Raw genomic sequence first — 26,819 nt, 5'->3', positions numbered from 1 at the left:
TGCTAACCCATCGCAGGGCACACACACACTCTCATTCACTCACGCAATCACACACTACGGACAATTTTCCAGAAATGCCAATCAACCTACCATGCATGTCTTTGGACCGGGGGAGGAAACCAGAGTACCCGGAGGAAACCCCCGAGGCATGGGGAGAACATGCAAACTCCACACACACAAGGCAGAGGCGGGAATCGAACCCCCAACTCTGGAGGTGTGATGCAAACGTGCTAAACACTAAGCCACCGTTTATTGTTTAATGTTAAATTGTTAATTTTTTTTTATTGTTAAATTTTTGTTGTTTATTTGTTTTCCAAAATAGCTTAACTGTAAGATAATAAAACATAATAGATATAAAATATAAAATCTACTGTATGACTGTTTTGTCCTTCATTATCCATCGTAGGTATGCTCTTATTTTTTGAAAGAGGGCGTCTTTCCAAGACCTCCAGAAACACGCCCACTTTACGTTGTGGTAACGAAACCCCTGGAATTTAGTGAATGCCCTTAGGAAACACTGCAAATTCTTCTTTTTCTTCTTCTTTTAGCTTTTCCCATTGGGGTCATTACAGCAAATCATTTGTTTCCACCTAACACTATCCTCATCATCCTCTAATCTCCCACCACACATCCATATATCTCCTCTTTGTCCTTCCTCTTGACCTCTTACCTGGCAGCTCCATCTCCAACATCCTTCTACCAATATAACCATCTCCCTCCTCTGTACATGTCCAAACCATCTCAATTTAGTCTCTCTGACTTTGTCCCCAAAACTGCCAACCTGATCTGTCCCTCTGATGTGCTCGTTCCTAATCCTGTCCATCCTCGTCACTCCTAAAGAGAACCTCATTATTCTCATCTCTGCTACCTCCATCTCTGCCTCATGTCTTTTCCTCACTGCTACAGTCTCTAACCCGTACAGCAGATCTGCTCTCACTACTGTCTTGTCCACTTTTCATTCGAAAACACTACGAATTCTTAAAGATCTTAAAAAGCATCTACTTTCTTACGAGCTTCCTATTAACCACCACTATAGAGTGAGACATGACAAAAAAACATAACAGGAACAAATTTTATTTTCTGCTGCAGAGTTAATCACGGGCGGCACGGTGGCTTAGTGGTTAACACGTTCGCCTCACACCTCCAGGGTTGGGGGTTCGATTCCCGCCTCCGCCTTGTGTGTGTGGAGTTTGCATGTTCTCCCCGTGCCTCGGGGGTTTCCTCCGGGTACTCCGGTTTCCTCCCCGGTCCAAAGACATGCATGGTAGGTTGATTGGCATCTCTGGAAAAATTGTACGTAGTGTGTGAGTGAATGAGAGTGTGTGTGTGCCCTGCGATGGGTTGGCACTCCATCCAGGGTGTATCCTGCCTTGATGCCCGATGACGCCTGAGATAGGCACAGGCTCCCCGTGACCCGAGATAGTTCGGATAAGCGGTAGAAGATGAATGAGTGAGTGAGTGAGTGAGTGAGTTAATCACCACCTTGTAACCAATAAAATTAGAGAGCTCCTCATCACTTCTGGTAAGAGCTTATAGGCTGTAGCTCTAGACTTTATCAGAGCATATATTAAAAGAAGAAGAGATGAATTACAGAGCTGGATAAAATGAACTGAAAGGATTACAATCTCAGGCAGGAGGTTTCATCTCTTCCACTGAGCAATTACACGAACCGAGCAGGTAGAACGGCTTCTTTTAATTAAAAACCACAGCACAGGTTGAGATAAACCGGAAGGAGGCTTCTCTAACAGATCGGTGTGAGATAGGTCAGAGGAAATAAATCAACTACATGACTCACAGCTGAACTTTGTGTATATTCAGACACGGATAATGTCGACACCCGGCGTCGCTCGGCAAGCCTTTGCTTTCATCTCTGCAACTCTGCCAAACAGCGCTGAAGATAATCCTCTTAACTCATGAATATGCAACGCTTTACTTTTATGTTTAAACTTGTTTGTGTTTCACTTCCTATCAAGGCTGAGCTAATTTACATATCATTCAGTGAGAAAATTGAAATCAGGACCAGTTCTCTAATAAATATGTCCTCCAATGTTCTAAGATTTGCCTTCATGAGGATTTCTATTAATGAAAATGAAGAGAATGTCTCTCTCTCTCTCTCTCTCTCTCTCTCTCTCTCTCTCTCTCTCTCTCTCCATAAGCCTTTACACATCTGCTCGAAAATTCTTCAATTCTTCCATTGTTTAAGGGGCTATTTTTCTTCACTCTATGCCAATTTACAACAAAATAATGGGGGAAAATAATCAATAATCCAGCTGTAATTATGAGTTGTTTTCATAGAGCTTGGATGAATGAATTTTAGATTACAGTGCAAAAATTTGCACCCCCTATAGGTTTTTCAATTTGAGAACGAATGCTGTATTTATTTTATATAATAGATTTACACTGGGATTCACGGTGGCTTAGTGGTTAGCATGTTCGCCTCACACCTCCAGGGTTGGGGGTTCGATTCCCGCCTCCGCCTTGTGTGTGTGGAGTTTGAATGTTCTCCCCATGCCTCGGGGTTTCATCCGGGTACTCCGGTTTCCTCCCCCGGTCCAAAGACATGCATGGTAGGTTGATTGGCATCTCTGGAAAATTGTCTGTAGTGTGTGATTGCGTGAGTGAATGAGAGAGTGTGTGTGTGCCCTGCGATGGGTTGACACTCCGTCCAGGGTGTATCCTGCCTTGATGCCCGATGACGCCTGAGATAGGCACAGGCTCCCCGTGACCCGAGGTAGTTCGGATAAGCGGTAGAAAATGAGTGAGAGAGAGATTTACACTGATGTAAAATTTGAAAAGGTTAAAAATGTAATGTGGGCGCATTCCACAGCAAGACCAATAACAAGAAATAAATATTTAGAGACGTTTTAGAGACACGATCCACTCCATTCCTGATTTGACAGAGTATGATATGTGGAAGAGTATAAAGTATAATCGACTTTTGACAACTGTGTAAATATTACAGCTGAGGAATTAAAAACGGACAAAGGAAGTGATAAAATTTAAAAAAGGTGTCAATGTGATTTTATTATTTCGCTGTAACTGCAGGTCCTGAAGTGTGTTATTCCTTTTATAACACAGCTATTTGCCAACAATGCGAAAAAATATTACATTTACATTTACATTTACATTTACAGCATGTGACAGACGCCCTTATCCAGAGCGACGTACATAAGTGCTTAAATCTCTAACATTGAATACATTAATGCTGGCTCACTAAGTTACATACTTAAGATACCATGAGTTTAAAACATTTGTTCAGAGTTACAATGAAAAAGTGTCAAAGGTGTTTTTTTTTTTTTGGTTTTTTTTTTTTAATGCAAAAGATAAGGAAAGAAGTGCTAGTTGAAGTGTTTCCTGAATAAGTAGGTCTTCAACCGCCACTTGAAAATATCCAGTGACTCAGCTGTCCAGACCTCTAGGGGAAGTTCGTTCCACCACCTTGGTGCCAGAACAGAGAAGAGTCTTGTAGTATACTTACCTCTTACCCTGAGAGATGGTGGAACCAGTCGAGCAGTGCTGGTAGATCTGAGGGTGCGAGGTGCAGTGCGAGGAGTGATGAGGGCTTTGAGGCAAAAGGGAGCTGGTCCGTTTTTGGCTTTGTAGGCCAGCATTAATATTTCAAAGTCATGGAATGTCTTTGAAACAGGTTAATTTCTGTTGTTATTCGTATTTTCACATTATATCACTTACACGGTCTCTGTTTCCTTCTCTCGCAAAGGTAATAATTAATTTAAGCATCTTACGTCTTGCTGTTAATTTTGTAACGCTGACACCCTAGATGTCATGATGGCTTGGACAAACCAAACAAACCCCTGCCAGAACTCCAGGGGACATCAGTTGCAGCAGGGGGTTTCTTTATGTCTTGCGCCATGTGTTTTTGCCCCACAGGATCCTTAACCGGTTCCTGCCTCTGCACACCTGATGCTTATGTTTCGTTAATTAACCTGCCTTTTTAGACCCGTCGTCTTTGCTTTGCTGAGTACTTGCTGTTGTACATCTTTTGTTACTTCTTCTTTCTCCGTTTGATGTTTTTGGTTTTCTTGTGTCTTGTTTTGTATTTTAGTTGCTCAGTTTTCTCCAGTATCTGTTGGTTTTGTTGTTTTATTAATAAAACCCTTGTCTTTCTTCTATCCCTGCATTTGGGTCTGGATTCTGTTCCCATCACCCAAGGCACCAGCACCTGACCGCCCGAGACTGAGATTTTTAATCATGTTATAATTCTAAATTATGTACAGCATCTGCTATATAAGTCTCTGGTTAAGTTACAATCCAAATGATAACATATTAAAGCAAACCTGTGCTTTTTTTGAGCTCTCGTTATTCACTTTCTATCTGTCTTGCAAGAAATGTCAAGATCATTTATAAATACTGAAAGATCTTCAGATACATTTTCAATTAATCACCATTCCATCCCAAGTGGCTTCACCCCGTCTCTCCATCCAGAGCCGGTTCACACTCGTACACAAAATCTTCCTCGTACTGAATCCGATCGAGAAATATGGCCTGCTAAGACTCCTTTTTTGTTACGGGTCAATGTATCTGTCAAGAAAGATGTTTAATTCATACATCATCCTCCTGTTTGCTTTCTAAGACTGCGGCTTTTCCTCTAGCAGGGCTTTGATAGCTGTGGAATAAATAACGCCCTTGACGTCGTTCGTCGCCTCCGCCCGAGTAAACAAGTGCACTCGGTAGAAAATGGAGTGGATCACATTATAGTGCTAATCTTTAAACTCTCGCCTCAGTTTGGGCCTCATTCACTAGGTGTTAGTATCACTGCCAGAGAGCAGAAGCTCACGATAACGCTAAAGCCCATCGACGTGTTCCACACTCCCCTGAGCACAAAATGCTAATGATGATGAAATCGTCAAACCTCTACCTGGTAAACAAAGTCTGTGTTTGCCTGCTAGACCACCCACTTATTAGCATTTATTTTTCATATTTGTCTCTTCTGTATGCTAGACTATAAACAACCGAAACACATCGTATAGTAAAATGTTTTTCTGCATGTTGATTTGTTATGATCAGATCTGGCTCAGCTTTTTCAAATACTGAAAAGTTTCTACTGCTGACTTCTGAAATATTTTGACTGACTCGTGTTCACGTTAGAGGGCACGGTGGCTTAGTGGTTAGCACGTTCGCCTCATGTGTGTGGAGTTTGCATGTTCTCCCCGTGCCTCGGGGGTTTCCTCCGGGTACTCCGGTTTCCTCTCCCGGTCCAAAGACATGCATGGTAGGTTGATTGGCATATCTGGGAAATTGTCCGTAGTGTGTGATTGCGTGAGCGAATGAGAGTGTGTGTGTGCCCTGCGATGGGTTGGCACTCCGACCAGGGTGTATCCTGCCTTGATGCCCGGTGACGCCTGAGATAGGCACAGGCTCCCCGTGACCCGAGGTAGTTCGGATAAGCGGTAGAAAATGAGTGAGTGAGTGAGTGAGTGTACACGTTTGATCCTTGTGCCGTTTCTAACGTGTGATGAGTTCAGACAGGACAAGTCGAGTACGTAAGTTGATGCAGAATGGAGCGCCAGCATGCTATTAAAAAGGGATAAAGTATCAGTTTCTTTTGGTGACGTTAATGCTCCAGATTTTTGTTGGGCTTTCTGCTGGTTAGAAATATTTGTGAATGAAATCGGGGCACAGAAGCCTTTATAATCACCACATATACATTGCAGCACAGTGGAATACTTTTCTTCACATTTCCCAACTGAGGAGCTTGGGGTCGGAGCACAGGGTCAGTCATGATACAGCACTACTGGATCAGAAAAGGTTAAGGGCCTTGTTGAAGGGCCCAACAGTGGCAGCTTGAACCCTGATCCTACGATTAACAACACAGAGCCTCAACCACTTTGTTGTTGTTGTTGTTGTTGTTGTATTGTAGCTAGCAAACAGATTCTGAGTGTGAACCTAAAAAAAGTTTGAATAAAAACGTTCAAATATTAGAAGTTTGCCAAAGATTCTTTGCTACATGCAAAAGAAATGAAATGCCTGACAATGATGAATAAGGTTCCGGACCCAGCTACTATATGTCCAGGTGAAGAATCCTCATAAGGAATATGCTAATGTTTCCACGAAGGCTTCTCAGCCACAGCATTGTGACTCCTTGTCTGATTACCTGGCACTTTGGCTGGTAAAGTTGACTGACCACATTGTCAAATAACAACAATAACAACAACAACATCACTTGTACTTCTACAGCAATTATAAAAGAAACATGTAAGACGAGTAAGTAAACAAGTAAGCTGTCACTCTAGTTTACTCTGCAGACAAGATAGATTTCACTGCAGTTAGTAAACAAGGAGAAGCTCTAGGAGCTTTCAGCTAATGTACACACTGTCCTGCCTTTTCTCTTTACATTTAAGTTGATTACAATTTAACTGTGCTCTAAAATGGCCTGAGAAATAGCGAATGGCTCAGAAATGATGTGTATCGAGCAGATCCCTGAAAGTGGAGGGAGTGTGGTGAAGCGAACAGCAAGGAGGAGGCGAGGAACCGTGTGGTAATGCGTGGTGATTCTCATCTGGTTCTTATTACTGCTGGTCTACTTACATGTGTTTCTTTGTTCTTTTCAATAAATGTGTAACCAGAGAGAGACAGAGAGAGAAGTGTGTGTGTGTGTGTGTGTGTGTGTGTGTGTGATAATGAGAGAGAGAGAGAGAGAGAGGTCTGTGTGTGTGTGTGTGTGTGTGTGTGTGTGTGTGTGTGAGAGAGAGAGAGAGAGAGAGAGACAGAGAGAGAGACAGAGAGAGAGAGAAGTGTGTGTGTGTGTGTGTGAGAGAGAGAGTGAGAGAAAGAAAGAGAGAGAGAGAGAGAGAGAGAGAGAGAGGTCTGTGTGTGTGTGTGTGTGTGTGTGTGTGTGTGTGTGTGTGTGTGTGAGAGAGAGAGAGAGAGAGAGGGAGAGAGAGAGAGGTTTGGTACCGCTGTAACACACACACAAACACACACACACACACACACACACACACACAACACACACACACACAAACACACACCTAGGGCAAATTCATCTTAACCATTCAATCTACTGTACCTGCAGGTTCTTGGGAAACAGGGAGGAAACCAGAGAACCCAAAGGAAACCCACATGCACACAAGAAGACCATGTGCAGTCGAGAGTCCTGCACAGAGCTCTGACTCTGACTCTGACTGAACCCCACTGAACACCTTTAGGTTGAACTGGAACACCGACTGCCGGAGAAAATTCCCGAAACCCAATCCCAACACCCACCTTGCAAAATCTAGTGTAAAGCCTTCTCAGAAGAGTGGAGGAAGAGTGGAGGAAGAGTGGAGGCTGTTACATCAGCAAAGGAAACTCAATATTAATGCGAATGGTTTTGGACTGAGATGTTCACTTCTACTCCAGATACTCCACATACTACTAGGCGTCCAGATACTTTTGGCTGTATAACGTACGATGAATAAAAGTTCTTTTACTCGGGCTGCGTGTTCTCCATAAGCATGTTACTGCACGGACTGATGGAGGACTCTGTCTATTTACATGAGTGTAGGACAATTTCCATGGGTTAGCACACAATGATTGCGTGTTTCACCCGGAGATGGACTCACAAAACGCCTTTCGACTGGAAGTAATGTCGGTTGGCCTTTTCCAGCAACGGCTCTAGCCATTTCGGAGACGAGGCTAATGACTTCAGGGAAGAATAACATGTTATACCTACAAGCATAAAAGCCATTTCACTGTGAATAATTCAGAAGCCTGGTGCTTAATGCAGTTCCTCTCTTTGGGGCTGGGGGAAAAAATTGTGATGGAAAATAATAACACATGCATAAGAGCACATAAAAAGAGAGAGAGAGAGAGAGAGAGAGAGAGAGAGAGAGAGAGAGAGAGAGAGAGAAATGGAAACTTTAATTCAAATTAATGAAGAGTTTTATAATTTTGTATTTGTGCCTGTTGTGCACACATTGTTACTGTGATTATTAGACCAGAGAGAATTCCCGCAGATTCTTCAAGCTGCTGTCGGAAATGAGAAGTCTGCGGAACAGAACAAGCAACAGTTCAGTTCTATCCAGCTCCACATGGGGTAAGAGGATATTTCTAAACATGAGGGGTGAAATACTTGTAGAAGAAGAGGAAGTAGTCAGCGGTGCATAGAGGTAATGACGTACTATTCGACAGACGACACACCTACACGATGCACCACGTACAGTACTCTACAGTCTAGTGTGTGAATATTAGAAGCATTGTATCATCTCAAAACATTTTTTTTGTTCCTAGTTCTTTGTTTCCCAGTCCATGACAAAAGAAGCATGAGTATTTACATATTTATGTTCAATGTTCAATGTTTCAAATGTTCAAATAATTCACACAATATGGGCTCATTGAGAAGTTTTGTTTGATATCTTGTCCAGCAAAGTTCATCCAGCATCAGCGCCTGGTAGCTCCGCCCCTCTTCCCGTACATTAAAAACCTGCAAGTGTTGAGTTAAGACTGACATCCCAGGCATCATCCTGATACTTGAGGTGCGATATACAGTGTATATATATATATATATATATAGAGATATATATATATATATATATATATATTCCCATCGATTCCCACCTCCCACCACACCTTGTGTGTGTGGAGTTTGCATGTTCTCCCCGTGCCTCGGGGGTTTCCTCCGGGTATTCCGGTTTCCTCCCCCGGTCCAAAGACATGCATGGTAGGTTGATTGGCATCTCTCGAAAATTGTCCGTAGTGTGTGATTGCGTGAGTGAATGAGAGTGTGTGTGTGCCCTGTGATGGGTTGGCACTCCGTGCAGGGTGTATCCTGCCTTGATGCCCGATGACGCCTGAGATAGGCACAGGCTCTCCGTGACCCGAGGTAGTTCGGATAAGCGGTAGAAAATGAATGAATGAATGAATGAATGAAAGGATATATACTCCAATTTCAACCTGAAGTGGGCGTGGCCTAAATCATAGGGAATTCTTGCTAACAGATCCTCAACCTCATCCAAGTGTCTAAACTAACTGGACTGGATGCTTTTAACAAATACTATAAACTGCTTATTAATACATTTTTAAATGTTCAATTATTTTATTTCTGTTTTTTTTTTTTTTTTTTTTTTACATGAAGACATGAAGGCATCCACATCCTCCATTCTGGAAATCTTTCTAAAAATATTACTAATATGGTTATATTATATATTGAGAATAATAATAAGAAGACAAATAATGTACCTTCTAATCGTATCTGTATTTTTAACTGATTATTATTTGTTCGTTCAGAATAGAAAGTAGCAGTGGGTCTGAGCTCCAGAGCAGAAATAAAGCCGAACACAAACAAATCTTCTTGTAAGAAAGCCATCACTCTCACATGCACTGACCTTCATGGGTGAACTCTTACAACACTGGCTTGATGACTTGAAGAATGCCTTTGTTTGAACAGCAGGATGCCATGTGCGTAACACACATCCAGCTTTTAGAGCATGCTAATGGGTTGAACGAGTCCGCGAGATTCATCAGAGGAGAGATGGGAAAGGAACAGACGGTCGAGTCCGTTCCGAACGAGATGACAGGATCGTTTGAAGCAACGGCTTCTTCCCTACAGCCTGCGTGTTAAAGCGTTCGGATTGATTTGGTACTACACTAATAACATTAGCGGTCCATTTTCCTCAGCCAGACAGGGCTGTGATCATGGCACCAAAAAAATAAATAAATAAAAAATAAATGCAGCGTTTATCGGAGAGACTCTATTACATGAATCATGACATGGAACAAAAATCCTGACTCGACTCTCATTAATAAATCAAACACTCATTGATTTTCAGAGACTTTTTCTGCCTAATCCTTAGAAGAGTAAGACAATTTGTAAAAAATGTTTTGTTTCCACACTAACGCTTAGATTTTTTTCAGTTTATTACAAACCCTCTGAATAGAAGTTTTATTACAAACATGCCCAAAGGTAGATCTTTTAAATAACAGATCACAACATCTAGTGTAACAACGTCTAGTCAAATGGTTTAAAGTGGATTATTATTGACTTTTTCGCTTTGGTTCTGGCAGGAATGGGAGTGGAGGTGGATAAAAGTGCAGGAGTTGACATGAAAGCATAGGAAAATACGCATACGAACCACGGGTTTATGAAGCACGTAAGTCAGTGACTGTATTATGTCATGAGATGAGGAACGGATAGAAATGGAGGTCCAAAATGTTGGGCAAAATCTTATCTATTACTGGTGGATTCTGATATAAAATGCGGACTCTGTCACAGGACCTTATGTTTTTTTTTGTGGTTGAAGATACAGTAACACTGGGGGGCACGGTGGCTTAGTGGTTAGCACGTTCGCCTCACACCTCCAGGGTCGGGGGTTCGATTCCCGCCTCCGCCTTGTGTGTGTGGAGTTTGCATGTTCTCCCCGTGCCTCGGGGGTTTCCTCCGGGTACTCCGGTTTCCTCCCCCGGTCCAAAGACATGCATGGTAGGTTGATTGGCATCTCTGGAAAATTGTCCGTAATGTGTGATTGCGTGAGTGAATGAGTGTGTGTGTGTGTGCCCTGCGATGGGTTGGCACTCCATCCAGGGTGTATCCTGCCTTGATGCCCGATGATGCCTGAGATAGGCACAGGCTCCCCGTGACCCGAGGTAGTTCGGATAAGCGGTAGAAGATGAATGAAAGATAACGCTTTCATATTTTAGCTGCTTATTAGATGAACAAACACTTGGAGCATCTCAGAGAGCAGAAATGAGTTTGATATTAACATTAACTTTGAAGATACAAACATTTGTGCGAAGAAAACTAGCAGTTTCATCTTTTATGAATATCCTGCCCTTAGTATTAAAGGGAAATACTTTACAAATTAAAGCTCTGAAAAAGTCTATATTTTCATACAAGCTTCATATTAACAACACTGTATAGTGGGACATGACAAAGACATTCAGCGCTCAACATGGACACCAAAAACAGGCACAAATCCCATTTAATTGTTAATAACAAATCCTGGGATATTAGTCACGAATGTCCGGCTTGTCTTCTGCTGTCTTCAGTCACGATGCCACTATTTTACAACCAAAGAATATCTCTTATTTGCCTTCGAGAGCAAATGCAGCATAAACCCAGTTTAATGTGTGAATAGATAATATTTACTCATAGAAAGTAGTTTTTTATCATCATAAGCTATCACTGCTCTCTAATACAGTATGTATACTGTATGTAGGAGTGAAAACCTGGTACTTTTCCGGTCACATTTCTCACATAATGACTGGAATAAATCTATTTAATAAAGGAGAAGGCCGTCAGCATGCTGAACAGCAGGATTGTTTTTTTTTGTGTCATGGGTGTGTGTCATGTGGCAAGGTCAAGAGATACTACGGAGTAAAGTCGCTCCGCTTCAACAGACTGGCAGGGCACTTAAGCTTGATCTTTGACCCTTTACAGCATCTGTGAAATGCCCTGGAACATAACATCAGGAGCTGAGGTAACCTTGGGCCTCTTCATGACCGCTATCATCATCATCATCATCATGCCTTTCTGGAAGTCTGGAAGAAACAGGTGAATATTAGCATTAACTGTATTTTCTTTCTCTCACTCTCTCTCTCTCTCTCTCTCTCTCTCTCGCTCTCTCTCTTTTATGACCGAAACCCATTTTATACCAATGTGAAGCCTTTGAAAAGAGCCTGGAGTTTTGAGAGGCTCATAATAGATCATCCGTACGCGCCACATTCAGCGGTTCATTAGCGGCTCATTGTGTGAGATGCTCACACAAGCTACTGAGGGACTACTTTTATTGTTTACGGGGTTTTTATTGTCTGCTTTTTCCTCTAGTTGTTTTTATTCGTGTGGTCATTCATGCGGCGACAGTTTGAAGTCTCAGAGCCACGTTCGTGGTTTTTTTTCCCATCCGTACATTTTATCAGTCACCTAAAGCCACAGAAATGTACACTTTAGATTTTAGATTTGTTTAGAAATTGTAATAAGTTAAATATCTCAGGAGCATTCTGTTGGCCAATAGCACACACATTTCCGGTGTATATCACTACACCAAGGTAATCATAAATAGACAAATTTGCAGACAGAAATATTACGTTTGATTGCTCTGTAGGTTCATTTATCCGCCACAGTATTTCACCGATATATTTAGCTAGATTTTAAATTTATTCAAGTTCCACATAAAAATCCACAATCTTCAATGTAATGCATCAAGCATTGTTAAGAACCCCTTAGAACCTTTTGTGACAAGGTTCTTCATTGTACCTAAAAAAGAAAGCTTTCAGCGGAGAAAATTTTGTGGAGAAATTTGACATATATTCTTACATTACGGGTTCTTCTATATAAACAAAAAATATATATATCGTCGCTGTCGGGCGGAAACCTCGTATGTCCAAATTTGGTCAGTTTCATATTTTTTCACATATCGATGCTATTGGTCAGTCCCCACGTGGGTCTGTTATTTTTACAAGTTATTAACCAATCTAAAGTCTTGAAAATAGCTTGAGCGCAAATCTCATAACTCCATTGGACACTTCAACTGTCCACCTCTTCCTCACTCCGTGGGAGAGCTTCGCGGCATATTTCTCCTCAAGAAGAGTCGCAACGAATCAACACGTAAAATTAATTTTATCAACATCATGGATGGTTCATCATGAATCCATCAACGTCATGGATGTCTATACACGTTCTTGCAGTATCAAAGAACGTTCACGCTAAGTATTCGTTCGTTAAGTATCTACAGTTAAGTGTTTTATCCTGGTCACGGGGTGAAGATCGGTGGAGTCAAAGGTAAACATCCTTTATTGAGATGCACGACAACAAATCTCAGATGATTAAGGGATGTTGTAGCCTAGTGGTTAAGGTGTTGGACTACCACTCGGAAGGTGGTGAGTTCGATCCCTACGTCCACCAAGCTGCCACTGCTGGGCCCCTAGGCAAGGCCCTTATCCCTCAATTGCTCATTTGTATAAAAAAAATGACATAAAGTGTAAGTCGCTCTGGATAAGGGCGTCTGCTAAATGCTGTAGACGAGAGGTGAGTTTTAAGCCACAGACAGATTTAATCAGGCTTGGTATAAACAGGAAAGGGTTTAACCAGAATAAAAAGCAATAAAGAGAGCAGGTTTGTGGACGTTATTGTGTGTAGTAATTACAAAGACTTGACAAGAAATGAATACATGAATGTGTATTTTTAAAGAGTTTGTGTGTTTAAGGCTGAATGAACATGTTGAATCATAAGCTCTGTGACTGGGTGTGGGGAAAAGAGAGAGACAGAGAGTGTGTGTGTGTGTGTGTGTTTTTGTGTGTGTGTGTTCTGGAAAGTATACGAAGCAGTCATGACTTCGGCCACTGTTCTTGATGGGAAATAGAGCTGGTGAACTCTGTGATGTGATCATTTGATCTTCCAGAGATTTCCTCACTTTTCTAGATGTTGCTTGATTTATCTCTTTAAAGTAGATATGTGCTTACAGACGTCTATTAAGGCAGCAATCCAATTAAGGCTGCCCCATAATTGGGGGGTGAACTGAGGACATTGGGAGATGAGTTTATGACACTAGGATCTCTTCAGCCACACAGATGTTGGATACTAGCAAAATATTTGAATCAAATCTATAAAAACAACTTCAGCCAAAGAGCGTGTGTGTTGATGTACTGTACTGTACCTACTGAAAGTTTTATTTAAAATAGATCACAGACCTCTGGAATTGTTTGCTTATATGTCAACTTTTTGTATTTTATTTAATGTACTTTAGGATTTTGGAATCAAAATGTACAATATAAATAATGGTGGTGATGATGATGATGATTTGACAAGCACATTTAATAATTCTTTATTATTGTAATTATTATTATTATTATTATTATTATTATTATTAAAAAGTTACTTCATTTTAGTTTGTTTTATTTTTTAATCAAATTCTTTCATTATTAATTTTTTTAAATTATTTTTTATTTATTATTTATTTTATTTTATTTATTCATTAATTTTATTCCAATAAGTACATAATTAATAGTTCTATTAGTGGTAGTGTTATCAGCCGTAGTCTGTTCTTCTGATAAGGACATTTGATAGCTGTGATCTTTATTTCATTTTAAGCACTGTTTATCAGGGAGACTCCTTAATTCTCAGCTGCTTATTTCTCAGCCACACCAGCAGACTAAAGCCCAGAGTAATTGGACCTCTGGGGAGGAAAAGAGCATCTTCTGCGGCTTCTGCCTCATCTCATGAGCGAGATAGAATAAACAAAGGAGGGGGAAGATCTCTTATGTCGCTGACAGCCAGGCCTGAGCTACAGATTGAAAAGCAGCTAAAGAAGAAGAAGATGAATAAGAAGAAGGTGGTTCTCTTGTATTCATTTTTTGTCACACTTAAAATAAACGTGTCATACATGGATTAGAATAATGACAGATCAAGACAAAGTGAGAAAGAGTGTTAGAAAGAGAAAGAGAGAGAGATAATAGAATGCAAACTCATTTTTTTACCTCTTTCCCTTCCTTCCTTTTTTATTTCATGCTTGTTGTTTTTGCACCCGAAGGTTTAAAGGCAGATTGTTTATTGCCGCAGGAAGAGTTTCCGAGGTTGACGGAGTAGTTGAGGGGCAGCCAAGGGAGAGACGCCAACAGCAGATTAAATGAAAAGCAGCACCCCGCTGGCTGCCAGGTAAATTCTAGTGTCACCTGTGCGAGTCTCCACGTCCAGATCGGTTCCAAACACATTCAGCGACTTTGCAGATTTTGGCCGGAGCCCAAGAGGACGGAGTTTAGTTTAGTAATGAATTGGAGGAGACGCAGGGCTTTCTTAATTACACCATTAATTACAATCCAGGAGTAGCCATATGACATCGTAAACACAATAACTACCGCAGCCAAGCGTGGGACTGGCCAGGGAGATCCGCATCATGAATATTAACAAAGAGAGAAAGAACAAGAGAGAGAGAGAGAGAGAGAGAGAGAGAGAGCATTGTTTCCACAGAGAGATGACTGCCAGAGAGTGGGTGAATGTTTCATTCAAGGCATCAAACTGTAATTACAATAAATTATCTCCACCGAAACAGAAAGCAATAATTACACAAAAGCTGGCAGTGATACCTGCTCTTGCACAGAGCTGTACGTGATCATCGACCGTCTCCTTCTCATTAACCAGCAGATGAGAAACAAGCTCTCAATTCTGACTGAATATAAAGATGCAGAGTTTTATAACCATCTGAATGTCGATAAGTCGGATCGGACCGGCAGCATGTTGGATGTTCGAAGGTTGAGTATGTATTATTGTATATGTTAGAGTGTGTTGTTCGATATGTAAGCCCCGCCCCAAAACAGCAACTGACCAATCGCACGTAGCAACTGGGATATTGGAAAAGCTTTCAGTCCAATTCCTTGTGCGAACATAGCTTCACATAGCCCTATTCTTTAGACTGCGGTAACTCCGGGATATTGTTTTTCCACACCTAGCTTTTAACCCCGGTTAGAGAAACGTTTCACATGTGTAATTTAAAACTCCGGGCTTTTACCCAGGGTTATGAAACCCTGCTCTGAATCAAAAATAGCACAGCTAACATTTTTTTTTTGCAGTGTTACTCCACATTGCGGTGTTAAAGTATGAGCTGTCTGAAACCTCTAACAAGATAACCCAATATTCTGTTTGTGTAGTAGGTGTAGACTTACGCGAGGTAGCAGTGGAAAGGAAGAAGTCCTCCAAAAGGACATGAGGGAGAAGCCTTGAGAGACTCGAGTCTTCTCAGAGACACCGGATAGTATACTGTATAAGTGTAGAAGATTATAGACAAACGGTGTAATGAAGTGTGTCAACAGGATGTTCGGTATTACTTCCATACACCTTTTTTCAGACTCAGGACCAGAGTTTGGTATAATGGCCGTAAAAGGATTTGGTGTTTTGGAATCTGGAAGAGCCGGAGACTGATCCCTGGTCCTCTTCAAAAAAAAACAACAACACATGTCTGGGGTTTGCTTCGGCCGAACTGTAGTGCAGTCCACATCATGTTTACAACCTGATCTTTCTCTGTGTTTAATGCTGAGTAACGTGATTGATTTTTCCAGTTTGTACTTGTGTGATGCCACGGAAAGGACCATTACGGCGGTTGATATATAAAACCCGACTTTCACAGGAAGGCATCATTGTAATTAACCCATTTCTGAGGTGCTTTCACTGAGAACATTATAAAAAAAAAAGATACACGTCTCATTTTTGGCCTGGATGGCTACCAACTTTCTTCTACTGGAACAGCTGCTCACTGATCTAAAATGAGTCAGGACTTGTGTTGCCTTTCAGTGTGAAATGTGTGTTTTTCCCTCTATTGATAACCTTACTGTACACTGAATTTAAGTGGTTAAAGATGAACCCCTTCAAATTTTAGCTGTTTTTTTAGATGAACAGAAATGGATTTGATCAGATTTACTTTGAAGATACATTTGGGTGCAGAAAAACTCACTATTTTGCTTTTTTGGACTTTTCTATGAATATATTGCTCCTAGTAGGCTAGGTGAAAACAAACACTTATAAAACACTGCAAATTCTTGAAGCCGTGAGTGTCTGATTTCCTATGAGCTTTATATCAACACCACTGTGGAGTGAGACATGACAAAGACATTCAGTGATCAACGGATAGTATGGAGTATGTAGCTAGTGTAGTGTATGTAGCTACAGTAGTGTAGAGTATGTAGCTAGCAGCAATTTATTATTATTATTATTATTATTATTATTATTATTATTATTATTATTATAGCTTTCTTTTACAAAGTTTGTAAAGACAAACTACAATATGTCACTAGCAAATGTGAACCTAGCGTAAATGAGCAGGATTAGCCATTAGCCAACTGCTACAATCTATCCTTCTTGAATAAATGCACAAACAAACTATGATCAACCTAGTCAAATTCATAAAACACGTATTGTTACTTCAACGAGTTTTCCGTCATTAGACAGAGATCACGTTTTAATTTTCTAGCTTAATGGCAGATTAAATAAATCTAATTATTCAAATAAGGCGAAATTCAATCTCCCACTTTAAGTTAGATTAATAATGAAGCCTGCAGCTAGAAAGAGACCCTCTTTTACATGAAATAATGAGAACCTCATATGGTTCATACGTACACTTCGCATGTAAATGAGATGGTCGTTTTGCTGAAACAAAATCTCACCATACCTGCCATACTGAAAATGTTCCTTCTCAGCTCATGAGAACGACATAATCAAGGAAGCAATCGCTATTTTTTGTGATCACCTTTTTACTGTTTGCACCAGGTCACACAGCTGCACTTTACGTATCTAGGACTAACTTCCTTAAGTCCTCAGCTCTGTCTTTGTTCTATGTAGCACCATGATCCTAGAGAAACGTTGTCTCATGTCAATGTGTACTGTAACAGCTATATATGGTTGAAATGACAAAAAAGCTTCTTGACTCTTGACTTGTGTACAGTATATAGCTAGTGTACAGTATATAGCTAGTGTAAAGTGTGTAGCTGTAGTGTCGTATTAGTGTACAGTCTATAGCTAGTGTACAGTATGTAGCTAGTGTACAGTGTGTAGCGGTAGTGTAGTAGTGGTGTGCATTATACAGCTAGAGTACAGTATATAGCTGTAGTGTAGCAGTAGTGTGCAGTATATAGCTAGTGTACAGTGTCTAGCTGTTGTGTAGAAGTAGTGTACAGTATATAGCTAGTGTACATTATGTAGCTGTTGTGTAGCAGTAGTGTACAGTATATAGCTAGTGTACAGTATGTAGCTAGTGTACAGTGTGTAGCTGTAGTGTCGTATTAGTGTACAGTCTATAGCTAGTGTACAGTATGTAGCTAGTGTACAGTGTGTAGCTGTAGTGTCGTATTAGTGTACAGTCTATAGCTAGTGTACAGTATGTAGCTAGTGTACAGTGTGTAGCGGTAGTGTAGTAGTGGTGTGCATTATACAGCTAGTGTACAGTATATAGCTGTAGTGTAGCAGTAGTGTGCAGTATATAGCTAGTGTACAGTGTCTAGCTGTTGTGTAGCAGTAGTGTACAGTATATAGCTAGTGTACATTATGTAGCTGTTGTGTAGCAGTAGTGTACAGTATATACTGTAGCTAGTGTACAGTATATAGCTAGTGTACATTATGTAGCTGTTGTGTAGCAGTGGTGTACTGTATATAGCTAGTGTACAGTTTGTAACTGTTGTGTAGCAGTAGTGTACAGTATATAGCTAGTGTACATTATGTAGCTGTTGTGTAGCAGTAGTGTACAGTATATAGCTAGTGTACAGTATATAGCTAGTGTACATTATGTAGCTGTTGTTTAGCAGTAGTGTACAGTATATAGCTAGTGTACATTATGTAGCTGTTGTGTAGCAGTAGTGTACAGTATATAGCTAGTGTACAGTATATAGCTAGTGCACATTATGTAGCTGTTGTGCAGCAGTAGTGTACAGTATATAGCTAGTGTACAGTATATAGCTAGTGTACATTATGTAGCTGTTGTTTAGCAGTAGTGTACAGTATATAGCTAGTGTACAGTTTGTAGCTGTTGTGTAACAGTAGTGTACAGTATATAGCTAGTGTACAGTATATAGCTAGTGTACATTATGTAGCTGTTGTGTAGCAGTAGTGTACAGTATATAGCTAGTGTACAGTTTGTATCTGTTGTGTAGAAGTTGTGTACAGTAATGAATTTATTTGGCAAAATGACATACTGTCAGGGAGCTACCTGACTCTTCTCCCATGCGTGCCCCGCCCGCACGGAGCGGCTCACCGGCGTACTAAATACACACACCTGACTCTCGTTTCTACCTCATCACCAACCCTATAAGATCCCCTCTCTCACGCTAACCAGCGTCCGTTATTACCAATGGTTCGGCGTGCTTCCAACACGCCGTTAGCATTCTCTTCCGGACTTCGTGGGCCGCGCTCTCTAGCGCACCACCGGATATTTATCTCTTCGGCTTTCACCTCTGTGTTTGGCGTAACACATACTCTGTACATACATATGTAATCACTTTTTATTATATTCCAAAATATTGCAAGAGAAACATTTTTTAGAGGTATATTTTCTTGACCTTTTTCTTACATGTGCAGTTATTGAGCTATTGTAAAGTGTTGCCCATGTACTGCACATCCATATTTCATGCACCACCAGAGACTGAATTTGCTTTACATAAAGCTAGACTCTCGGGCCTGCAAAGATGTAATCAGTGATTTAATCCTCCACTGCCCTGCAAATATTGAGAAAATACACTCTGTATTCATGGACAGGTCAAGCAGGAGCAGTCACATTCCCTAAGCGAAATCTAGAGATTCATATCATACGAAACCATACCATAAAAGCATTACAAAAATAAACGTTTAAATGCTAACAGACTTATCTCAGAAGGAATGAAATGTGACAGAATTGATCTAGCTTCAATATCAGAAGAAAAATGGTGGCAAATTGTTTCTATTAGGGTGTAAATACTTTTTATACAAGCTGGGAAATCCTTAGCTAGCCCAATGGGGAAGTATAAGCTCTAACATGCTGCCCAGGTTTATGTTCCGGTTGCTAGGTACCCAAAAAAAAAATCTTTATATACATTTCTTTACTGAACAAAAGAAACGACTAAACTGTTAAAGAAAAAAAAAAGAAAAAAAAAGCAATACAATCGCACAAATCAGTGCAGTAGAGATCAACAAACTAGACAAAGAGAGTGAAACAAAGAGGGTTAATCAGTTCACTAGTCATGGCACGGTTCAGAGAGTCGGCCATTTTAAGTTCTGTGTCTGTCCTTCCCTGGAACTGACCCTGGAACCTAATGTTTAATCCCTAAGATATTCCACAATGCACAGCAAAAACCAGAGCTTCAGTGCTCAGTATGTTCCATTACTGGAAATCTGGATGTCAGATTTAATGAAACTCAAAAAAATGGCAGACAAATTCTGAACTTGGGATGTACTTATTTCCAGGGATTTCAGAACAGTGTAACAGATATTGTGTCATCGGGTAGGCGTGGCCTATTTGAAAATCTAACCCTAACCTTAACCGTACTGTAGTTTTTGGTTGTTTATCTCACTCACTCATTTTCTACCGCTTATCCGAACTACCTCGGGTCACGGGGAGCCTGTGCCTATCTCAGGCGCCATCGGGCATCAAGGCAGGATACACCCTGGACGGAGTGCCAACCCATCGCAGGGCACACACACACACTCTCATTCACTCACGCAATCACATACTACGGACAATTTTCCAGAAATGCCAATCAACCTACCATGCATGTCTTTGGACCGGGGGAGGAAACCGGAGTACTCGGAGGAAACCCCCGAGGCACAGGCAGAACATGCAAACTCCACACACACAAGGTGGAGGCGGGAATCGAACCCCAAACCCTGGAGGTGTGAGGCAAACATGCTAACCACTAAGCCACCATGCCCTTGGTTGTTTATTTGTTTTCTAAAATAAATGCTATTTTTTTTTTAAAGAAAAAAAGTTTTTCCAAGACCTCCGGAAACACACCCACTTTACGTCGTGGTAACGAAACCCCTGGAATTTAGTGAATGCCCTCTGAACTTTGTGAACAAATATATGACCGTTGGCCAGGGACTGAAAAAAATCACTTTGAAAAGAGGTACTACAAAGAGGTAATATAAAAAATAACACAAAACAGGTTAGGGTAATAAATGGGATAGTTAGGAAACACAAAAGAAGAAGAGATCAGCTATTATGTGCAGGGCTGCCCTCTGGTGATCTGGAAGGAAATTGGGTGAGGTATCTGTGAGACTTCGGTAAAGTTTGTTAGCTATTGAAGTCTGTTTATAGATATTCAAACGATGACTTTAGTAGTGAATCTTTTCCAAGAAAGGGTGATGTAGCTCATCTATTTAAACACACCGTTAGTTATATAGCTGTAATATGATGTACGCTGAAAAACAATGGAAAGAAAACCAAGAGACTGAAATATGAGCAGTGTCGTCGACCGTTCCTCAAACTCAGCTTCGTCTCTTCAGTTCGTCGTTAATGTCAACTGGAGACACAGTTATTTTTATTTCTACCTCAATCAAAAACCTCCAACCACCATTTCCAGCAGCCTAAAATGCATCACACAGTTATTGCCTTCATGTGAACCCTACTGATTAGTGATAATACCTCAGTGGTGAGAGAAGTGGAGAAACGCAACACCGCTGTTTTAATTATGTATGAAAATAAATCCAAACCACCCACACAGTCAGTCAGTCCGGTCCAATCCACAGGTTTGTGGCAGTCCAGGGATTTGAATTTACAACCTAGCTCAGGACATTAAAGGGATGTTTTGTTCACGTGAAATATTTGGGATGTGTATAGTGATTTCTTTGATTAGTGTTAGAACATTTTTGTTTTTCCTGTGAGAAGTTGGAGGTGTGTTGAGCTGATCTCAGAAAGACGATTCACACTGTTACTACAAGCACAATTACCTAAGTAATAAAGTTTTATTGTTTGCTCCTAAAAGCAAAACAGATACAACTTCTTTTTGTCACTCACCATTTTCCAGTCGTGTTCAATGTCAAGTTAACGAGTCGTTGGTGCAAAAGTGTCTCACAATATTACTGGTTCACCATCTACGGTGCTAGAGAGCTGATTGGGATGTACAGTTTGTCGATCTTTAGTTTTTATCACCTGTATGTGTGTCACGTTTACAGTCTTGTCTAGCCTCATTCTCCTACTCGATGTGTTTCATCTATTTAATCTATTTTTTTTTTACTCTTTTTTTTCTGCCCTTGTATCCGTCTCTAACTCCCTCAATCTGAGTAAATGAATGAACCAAATGGAGAAAATCTCCCCTCGGAAGTTATCTATAGATTTTTTTTTTCCTTCTTAGCATGGAGATGTAAGATAAATTCAATTCAATTCAATATTGAATATTAAATTAAGAAAAAAAAATAGAATCGAAATAAGATATTTTTCAGAGGACTGTTACACACACAGTGTTAATGTGTTTTATGGGTCGATTCAAAACTTAAATGAATCACATCCGCACAATTTCTTTCTCTGAGCAAAAAAAAAAAAGAACCTGTATTAAACTCTAAATAGCAAAAGGAGCATCAATAAAGCAGCTGCACAAGTGCTACAATTACAGAAATCTGATTTAGTAGATCACCGCTTCGTAAAGCTGAACTTCACTGTGCCCAGGAAAACAAGAGAAAAGGTTTATCGTCTCCTCCAGGCTTCCTTATCATGCTCATTAATCAAGCGTTGATCACGAGGTGAGTCTCAAATTGCATACTTTTCCACTCAATTTAGAAGTATAAATAGTGTAAATAGTGTTCTTATGCTGGAGATTCCAACAAGAAGAAGTGCGCTAGAAGTACGAGGATGATTTTCTTATCCATCAAAAAAGCAAACAGTGGAATGTTGGACACTTAATGCACTCAGCGTTCGCAACTTTGCTTGTGTAGTGGAAGAGGCTCAGGGCTACCAGGTACCGACGCTAGAAGAACAACCTGCTGGCGGACCAGACATCTTACAATTTTTTTTTAAATTAGCCTATGCATTAGTTGTGTGAATTATTTTTACGTTAAAAAAAATCACTATTTACCCAAGCCAGGGTGCCGCTTTACGTGATTTATGACGTCATCTGTCATCGACTGGGAAACCGCTTATACTTTCGGTTAATAAAAAAACTGCTATGAAGTGATGGAACCAGTCCTTTTAAGAATGTAGTGTAGACAAGGCAGGATATGGTCATCATTTCTTACCAAAAAACCAAAAATAAATAAAATACGTTTATAGGAATTATTATAGAACAAAAAAATATTTTACACACTGTACAGTATATACATCATATCATATAACTAAGATAAAGACCAGACATGGTTTCCTCGATGCACACAAAACCCAGATGCTAGCATGCCATCACTGGTGTCCTAAAAACACTCAACTTTCTAAATGTTTTGTTATTTATTTATTTATTTGTTTATTTATTTATTTAGGAATAATGATATTTTAGAATACTTCAAACAACATATTGTTTGCATTAGCGTGGTCTGTATTTTCATTATACGTCATTCCCCCTTCTAAAAGAGGAAGAAAGCTTAGCAAAACACAGTTAATTCACTGCTACGAAGCTAGCATCTAATTAGCCTGTGAAAAATCACTGTACGTTCTGCTAAAGGTTAACAAAGGGTTCAAATTCTTGACTCCCTCAAATTGAAGTCAAAAAGAATAGCTAAGGCTAACTACAGCAACAAACACTTCATTGCTAATCTCTTACATGTTAGCTAGCATACTAATAACTGTTTAAACTAGCTGCATGCCAAGAGTTCTTTTAAGATTTATATAAAGTGTATAGAGCAACATTTTTGTTGTCACATTGGTTAATGTTGAGCTTTGTTAGGAATTTTAATCCACTTCCTGAATATATGATGCTAATAAGTGGACTATAACTTTAGGATTAATGAGAAATAAAGTGATGGCTGAACATCGAGTGAGAAGAAAGAGTAAAGATTTTGTTTAAACATTTTGTAGCTAGTAAATGTCAGACGTATTTGTTTAAAATGGTTCAAGTATGAATTTAAAGTGTGATGAATTCAAACGTTTATTAAACCCCACTGTTCATTACAGTTTTATTCAGCTCTTGTCCTGATCAAACTCCCAACACCTGCTTCTGATTAGTTTCATTATATCTCGTTAGCTTGTGAATATAATACCCCGGTGTGGCTCTTGGGTTAGAGCTCATTTTTGTGCTGTAGGATGAGACAGTTTCTCTTTATCCCTGTATTCTAGTCCAATTTTTCTTCTTATGTTTGTTTGGTTCGTTTACTCGATGGATTTGGTTTGTATAAACGTACTGTATATGGACACATCAATCATGCTCGGATCTGCATAAAAACAATCGGTCCCAGATTTCCTGAAGAATCTCCCATGTCAGGTCCATCTCCTATGGTCGGGTCTTCATCAGGGATCATTTGAACACTTCATCAGAAATGAATTAGTGTTGGGTTTGTGGTGAACTGGAAATTGCGCTAATATGTTGGTTCTTCAGGAGCTTTTGATTGTTTATTCCACTCAACTATAAACTGTTGTGAAAGGACATAATTTACATTTACATTATTTCCTGTCTAGTGTCACCAAATGAGGATGAGGTTCACTTCTGAGTCTGGTTCCTCTCAAGGTTTCTTCCTCATATCATCACACGGAGTTTTTCCTCACCGTCGTCACCTCAGGCTTGATCGTTAGGGATAAATATTATAGATAAACAGTCATTTAATTTTAGGCTTTAAACTTTAAAAATGTTATACTGTTTCTATACTTATGTAAAGCTGCTTTAAGACAATGTGAATTGTTAAAATCGTTATAAAAATAAACTGAATTGAATTCAATGTTGGAAAACGTCCTGGCTGTGGATGTTGGAGACTCCTTTCATTAACGCTACTGAATTGTTCAGTTTTGAAGTCTCTGTGAATGAGTAAATGACTTTAGAAAAAAAAATCATATTAAAAGAAATGCGTTATTAGAAACCTGGCATTTGTTTTGGATCCAAAGCTAGTCAGTGTTGATGTTAAGAAAAATGAATCAACAATTTGTACTCACTCAGAACAGTTTAATCAATTAATCAGGTATAAACTAAGTTTTTGAAGCAAATGCAGTGTTATATTCAAGCTAAAAACGGCGAGTCCTCCAGAACAAGGGTCTTTGATTCCATTTAAAAACTTTACAACATTCTCACTTATCCAGAGATGAATCCAGTTCCGGCATCATTACCTAATCGTAAAACGGCGATAGGAAGCATCCTACGCCGTTCCCGAATAAATATAGATTTCCATCCGTCCACAGAGGAAGCTCAGGCAGCCAACTAGAAGGTAGGAGAGCTTTTGAAAGAGGACAGAGAAAGCATTGTACGAATAGTAGGCTCTGAAGGATGGACTGAGGAGGATGAAGAGAAAAACCTGTGGGAGCAGTAGAGGTTTACCCCTAATGAGAATGTGGTGGGTGTTCTGAAGAAGTCGTGACAGGTGTGGGTTTTTTTTTCTTTTTCTTTCCCAGTTTCATGTCAAAGCCATTTTGACTCTTACAGCGAGAGGAAGCCCAGTGGAATTATACCGGATAAAGAGCTTTGATTATTCACAACATGGATGAATTCCAGATTCTCTGCCAAGTTCGCCATGTGACCCGGGTTCATCAGATCCGACTCTGAGAAGGAATTGATTGATATGGAAATTTGAGGTTGTTATGCTATTTAATGATTAAAACACATAGAAGTGTGTTGTGTGGCTTAGTGGTTAGCATGTTCACCTCACACCTCCAGGGTTGGGGGTTCGATTCCCGCCTCCGCCTTGTGTGTGTGGAGTTTGCATGTTCTCCCCGTGCCTCGGGGGTTTCCTCCGGGTACTCCGGTTTCCTCCCCCGGTCCAAAGACATGCATGGTAGGTTGATTGGCATCTCTGGAAAATTGTCCCTAGTGTGTGATTGCGTGAGTGAATGAGAGTGTGTGTGTGTGCCCTGCGATGGGTTGGCACTCCGTCCAGGGTGTATCCTGCCTTGATGCCCGATGACGCCTGAGATAGGCACAGGCTCCCCGTGACCCGAGGTAGTTCGGATAAGCGGTAGAAAATGAATGAGAGAGTGAGAAGTGCGTTGTTTTAGGAAAATAATCCATGTAACAACAATAGAGTTGCATGATCAAGCCCAATGAAGCGGAGTCACTGCGTTAACCACCAGTGATAAGTGTCATATAACAAAGAATTAATTAATGAATTAATTATTGTGGTGCTTTTACCATACATGTCCCTGTGAAGGTTTTCTGGGTCTGGGTGACAAAAATCTGTAGGTAAAAGTGTAAACATTTTCTATAGAAAATATGAATAAACATAAATCAATATTAAATAGTTTTTTTATATAATAAATACATTTACATTTTTCTGAGATAATCTCAGCCTTTTGTTACTGATTATTCCTGTCCTCAGTGAAGGAACAATCGCTGGGCAAAAGGACACACGGAGTCAACTGCTTCAGTAAAGACCGCATGAATCAGCCGTAATATTGGCTACATCCACAGTTTTACAACATCTTATTCGTCTCAATTGGGATTTGGCAATCTCAGTCAGATCCTCTGCCTGTTACGCCTGGAGTATCGCAGTGGGAAAAAGTAAAAAAACAAAACAAAAAAAAAAGCTCTGAAGATGGCAGCTCCTGCCTCTTGTCTTCCCTGAGACGCAGCTATTATTTTTCAATATGTCAGAATCCTCAAGTGGGAACGGAGTTATGCCAAAAAAATGACACATCTCGCTGAGATGTGATCAAATCTGTGGAGAAATCTCGGACTGTCATGCTGGGTTAGGATTTGGATTTCAGTTAATGTAGTGTGAAGACCGAGACCTGTTGAAACACTTGATAGGGAAAGTTACAGTATTGTAGAAATGCATGATTTAAAGATTGTCATTTGTGTTACTTAACCTCAGGCTTAAATATTTCCTAGTTCTCTATTAAAATGATCACACATGCCGTTCTTTATATTGCTAGTATTCATTAGAAACGTCAGTCGCAAAGAAGAAGACAAGGCCTCTGTATGTGTCAGTCTAAAGAAGAAGGCGTGGTCTCTGTAGGTGTGTCTAAAAAGGTAGGCGTGGCCTCTGTATGTGTCAGTCTAAAGAAGAAGGCATGGTCTCTGTACGTGTGTCTAAAGAAGTAGGCGTGGTCTCTGTACATGTGTCTAAAGTAGTAGGCGTGGTCTCTGTATGTGTCTAAAGAAGTAGGCATGGCCTCTGTACTGTATGTGTCAGTTTAAAGAAGTAGGCATGGTCTCTGTACATGTGTCTAAAGTAGTAGGCGTGGCTTCTGTACTGTATGTGTCAGTTTAAAGAAGTAGGCGTGGTCTCTGTACATGTGTCTAAAGTAGTAGGTGTGGTCTCTGTATGTGTCTAAAGAAGTAGGCATGGCCTCTGTACTGTATGTCAGTTTAAAGAA

General features: G+C 40.2%; 1 long non-coding RNA gene across 1 annotated transcript in view; it reads right to left on the bottom strand.

Moving 5' to 3' along the window:
• Positions 1-623: 623 nt before the first annotated feature.
• LOC132855415 (uncharacterized) overlaps positions 624-26,819 on the bottom strand; it is an 82,759-nt gene continuing 56,563 nt past the window's right edge. The window contains exon 2 of the long non-coding RNA XR_009649321.1: positions 624-693. This is a non-coding gene — a long non-coding RNA (uncharacterized LOC132855415). The remainder of the gene's footprint in view (positions 694-26,819) is intronic.

The sequence above is a fragment of the Tachysurus vachellii genome, chromosome 12 (genome assembly GCF_030014155.1).
Source record: "Tachysurus vachellii isolate PV-2020 chromosome 12, HZAU_Pvac_v1, whole genome shotgun sequence".
NCBI lineage: Eukaryota > Metazoa > Chordata > Actinopteri > Siluriformes > Bagridae > Tachysurus > Tachysurus vachellii.
The sequence above is the reverse complement of the archived record's forward strand: the minus strand, read 5'-3'. Positions and strand labels throughout refer to the sequence as shown.